The sequence below is a fragment of the Setaria viridis genome, chromosome 8 (genome assembly GCF_005286985.2).
Source record: "Setaria viridis chromosome 8, Setaria_viridis_v4.0, whole genome shotgun sequence".
Lineage (NCBI taxonomy): Eukaryota > Viridiplantae > Streptophyta > Magnoliopsida > Poales > Poaceae > Setaria > Setaria viridis.
Window position 1 is genome coordinate 17417372 of NC_048270.2, and position 5166 is coordinate 17422537.

The following is a 5166-nucleotide window of genomic DNA, read 5'->3' on the forward strand; positions in this document are numbered from 1 at the left end:
GTGCGGTCCGTCAGGCTGGAGCGGAAGTACATGATGATGTCACAGTCCTCAACACTGGACAGCCTGTTGTGGTTCTTGAGGAAGCGGTTGGCATACTCCCGGATGGTTTTGCCTATCCTCTGGCGGACTTGGTTGAGTTTCTCCTTTTTGTCAGGTTCGTTATAAGTGGCCTGGTAATTTTGGGTGAAAGCTCTAGAGAGCTGACCCCAGCTATCGATATATGCTATTTGGAGGGAGATTCTCAAACCACAGGAGCGGAGCAGGACCCATCACCACCAGGAAGTAAGCAGCCATCTTGTCGTAGGTGCCATCAGCGGCTTTCACTGTGGTACTGTATGTTTTGAGCCACATGGTGGGGTCAGAGTGACCATCATACTTTTCATTGATGGCCGACTTGAATGAGGCCGAGCAATCGACAGGCCTGAGGCGTGGGTGAAGGCGATGAAGCCATCAATCGCCGTGTCATCATCGTCGTCAAGGTATTACTCGACGGGTAGAGCCCTGGGGCGTCTGCCATTGTCACGCCTGGGCGGGTTGTAAGCATCTTCAGGAACACCGTGCACGCGGTCATAGTCAGTGCGGTGGCGCATCTCATTGTCCTAGCGGCGGCGGTCCTCACGAGTGGCATCGCGGTTGAATCCAGGGGCGTCGTAGTCGTGGTCGTACTCGGTGCGGCGGCGAAGGTCATACTCATCACGCTCGCTGTGGCAGTTGTTGAGGTCAGGATGGATGTCGCGGCGCTAGTGGAGGTTGCGCAACTCATCACAGAGATCATGTTGCCAACCTGGTTGGCTGCGGTCCTCATCATCATCTCTCCTGCGCATCGTTGTTGACGTTGTCGTTGATGAGTGGGTTGGTGTTGTTGTTGATGGGTGGGTTGGCGTTTTGTGTTGACTTTTTATACCGGCAACCTACCGAGGGGATTGGCTCCATCCAACCTCCTGCACAGTTGCCTCGGTGGTGGTCGGATCTGCTATGCTTGGATCGGCTCCGAGAGTACCGGGTAGCTATGGACCAAGAGTGTACGTGCCGGTTGTTGGCCCGCTCCTCGATCTAGGCGTTGGCGACTTGGAGTCGTGCCCGGATCCGCTAGACTTGGTCCGAGTCTGCGAGCTTTTCCAGGTTAGCGTACACAGCCCCCAAGTTGGCCTAGGGTGTAGCAAAGATGTTGTGGCCGGCTTACTCGAGGTCAGCTAGTAGATTGCGGGTGCGTACAGGGTGCCTGTATCTTTCCCAAGCACCGCCATGGTCAGCGTTGTCGCAGTCATTGCGCGGTGGTTGGCCTTGTCGCCAACTGCTTCCGCGACAGCAACAGGTTGTTGCTGGGCGTTGGCTTGCTCCTGTTGGTGCCGTGCCGTGCAATTCTGGTTCCTGGCGTTACTGCCTTCTTCCTAAGATTCCATTTCACCGTCTCGGGGTGGCTCATCAGCGGAGACCATGAAAGCTTCACGATCGAGAATAGAGGAGTTGCTCTCATTGTCACTTTTGTAGGGATTTGACGTCAGGACGATGCGAGGCACCTGAAATTCACCACAGTCAGGAAACTAGGCGGGTTTGGGTGGGTCTCAAGATTGGATCTGGAAAACCTAGTCGAGTTTGGCATAGTACATGGCAGCCGAGTTCCGCAGACCAAAGGGGACGCGGGACAGAACCTGCGCCAACCTTGTTGAACGTAGCGCTGCCTCAAAAAAATGTATGCACTCAGCAATGGTGTTGTTGATGCGATCTAGCCCCGTGATCAGGTCGGACAGCATGGGTGGGCAGGTGACAGTATGTAGATCTGGAACCTTCTCGGAGAGAGAGATTGCCAACTTGCTGGGCCAGTGCCATGATGATCCATGGATAAAGAACTTGTCCCGTCGGAGCAGATTTAATGGAAGCTGAGCTGGTGCTGGACGCCGAGTCGATGATAGAAGCGGTTGGATCATAATCCGCTGGCATGGTCTCGAAGTGAATCTTGATCTGGTTGGTGATGTAGTCCTTAATGCTCTCGAAAAAACAATACCGGGATAGGATGCCATTGAGGTCGCTAAGAGGATCTCTCAACCACCCCAACCTGGCGCGCCAAATGTCAGATTTATAAGCCCAGCAGTCCATCAGGGTGTTACCCAGGTGGTTGATTTGTATGTAAGAGTGATTGCGAAACCAAGAACTTGAAGGTGATCGCAAGAACACGAAGGGGACACGAGGGTTTTAGACAGGTTTGGGCCTCCAGAGAGTAATACCCTACGCCCTGTGTGTTGGATTGTATTGCGTAATATTTGGATACCCCCGAGGGGTGCCTTATGACCGCTTATATAGGCTGATGACATAGAGTTACATGTCAGTTTGAATCTAATCAACTCCATAGTTACATGGAAGGTAATTTGAGTCAGACTACAATACGCGCTCCATGATATCCAGGCAGATTTGAACTATCTTGTTGCCTTGACGTGTACTCCAAGTATCTTCATGTTCTTGGCCCGCACGCCCTGGTTGGGCAGGCCCATTTGTCTGGTCCGACCTATATCCTAGTCGGTAGGGACCCATGGGTTACCCATATCCCTCAATATGTAATTGGCATGTCTTATCTGTTGTGTGGGCTCTATCATTTAGTTATGGTTATGTTGAGTTGTGACATGTCTTATCTATTGGTTTGTATATGACACTTATTTCTGTGAGCTACGGTTTATATTTTTGGGAGCTTGTTTTCTGAGATAGTCACATTCAGGAAGGCAGTGAGGCACTATGCAATCAAGACCAACTTTCAGTTTGTAAAAGGCATAAAGATAGATAAAATAAGATTCATTGCCAAGTCTTCTGTTGAGGGATGTCCATGGCAGCTCATTCATGCATCAAAGATTTACGATGGATACAAAGTGTACCCACCATTTTTAGGGGCGGGTCACGTCATCACCCGCCCGTGGAAATCCACTAGTAGAGAACTCACCTTCCATGCGCCTCTTTTTATCCCAGTTTAAAGTTGGCCCGGGACAAAAATTTCACCAACCGGGACTAAAGCTCGGTCACTGGCAGGGGGCTCACCAACCGGGACCTTTTATCCCGGTTACAAATGCTAGTGGAAAAAAATGGCCCTGAGAGGCCTTTTATCCCGGTTTGAAACACCAACCGAATAAAAGATCCCCCTTTTATCCCGGTTGGTGTTACCAACCGGGATAAAAGGGTCGAGGGCCTTTTATCCCGGTTGGTATTAGGGGGTCTTTTATCCCGGTTGCTGTTTCAAACCGGGGTAAAAGGGTTCCCAACGGGGTGACTGAAAGAGGACTAAATCCCTCGAACCCTTTTATCCCGATTTGTAATACCAACCGGGATAAAAGGGGGTCTTTTATCCCGGTTGGTATTTCCAACTGGGATAAAAGGGTCCCCACGAGTTAATACAAAAGGATTGCATCCCCTATATAGTTAGATGTGCTGTGTAGGTGGGATGGCAAGGAAGCTACGCGCGAGGCTGGAGGTCATGGGTTCGAATCCTAGGCAGCGCGCATGCACATATTTCGCGTGAAAAATCGTGTGACTTGTGATGTGCGCGTGTGGGGGGCCTCCCAGAACTTTTTTTTAATTTTTTGCAGCGCCTGACGTGGTGACCCGTTTTATCCCGGTTGGTATTACCACCGGGATAAAAGGGGGTCTTTAGTCTCGGTTGAGTGACCCGGGACAAAAGACCCCCCTTTTGTCTCGATTAGTTTATCCCGGATGGATTTTCGGGAGATTTGCACCTACCAACCGGGACTAATACTGAGTTCTCTACCAGTGATCATTTTCGGGAGCAGGTGATATCGTCACCAACCCCTCGAAATGGGGGCTATTTCCAGGGTTGGGTGATGGGATGACCCGCCCCTGGAAATGGTGATTTCCAAGGGTGGGTCAGCCCATCGCCCGCCCTTGGAAATGGTGTGGGTCGTCCCATGGCCCGCCCCTGCAAATGGTTCTCCAGGGGCGAGTTAGATGCTACAGTAACGCCCCGTTTTGTAGGTGTGGATGGTAATTTCGCCCGTCCCTATAAAAAAACGGGATGCCCCTAAAAATTATTTTTGTAGTAGTGAAATGGTTTACAGTGAAAGCCAGTGCTGGAAAAAATAATCAAAACGAAGAACTGAACCTGAGTTATATTCTTTTAAAGTAATTGCCAAGCTTCATGCAGTGCACCGGGTAGTGCTTTGAACTCCGCCACTCCGGGAGCTTTGAACTTCTTGCGCCTTCTTAGAACAAAGACCGGGGCAGTCCCGTGGTAGAGTTTTTTTATTTAAAGCAATTCCTGAAAATTTACGCAGAAAAGACAAAAAAAATTTCAATCCATAATTTGCTTTATAATAGGAAGTAACCTAGATGACTCATCCCTCAGAAACTATATGTAGGTTAATTAAGCAATATATGGTAGCACCGTATTCAAAGAAAGATATAGGATTAAAAATTTTAGTCCAGGCATGTAAATGAACAGCCTTCGCCATTTGGACACACATTTTGAGCAACTTCTCCTCCAGCCCTCAAAATCTCACATCATATCACAAAACACAGGTGTTATGTTCACTTGCTCACTATATGTGTTTGACTATCACCAAGTTTCAATATAAACATCAGCCATGCTCCGATAGATATTGGAAAAAAAGAAAGAATTTCCTTGCAACATTTATATTATATAATTGAAACATTATATATAGTTTATACTAAAAAGAGCGAGAGAATTGATGTCAATTCCCACCCAGAGTTATACCCACGTACCCTCACGGAGGGCTCACTATTCAGGTGTTCCTATACACAAGAGTACGAAGAGGGGGAGATTCATTTCGTCGTAATTCCACCGTTCTAAATCCCTTCCGCGCCTCTTTTTTTTATCACCGCACTTAATTTTCACCATGTGTACCCACCGGTCCCGTTCGTCATTCCCCGTCCGACGTACATGCACGCGCTCCTCACCCCGCCAATCATGCCCGGCTTTCCTTCCTCTTCTGCCCCCCATCCTTCCACATACCCTGCGCCGCCGCTCCCTCCCCGCGTGTGACACTGCTCCCGTCCTCGTGATCCATCCATGCCAGTTGGTTGATCCAAAATTTTAGTGATATATAAATATGTCAGAATAGATATGACAGTTGGTTGATCCTAAATTTTAGTGATATACCTTTACAAATATGTCTGTGTGGTAGCCTAATGCAGAAAGCAATAATCTCT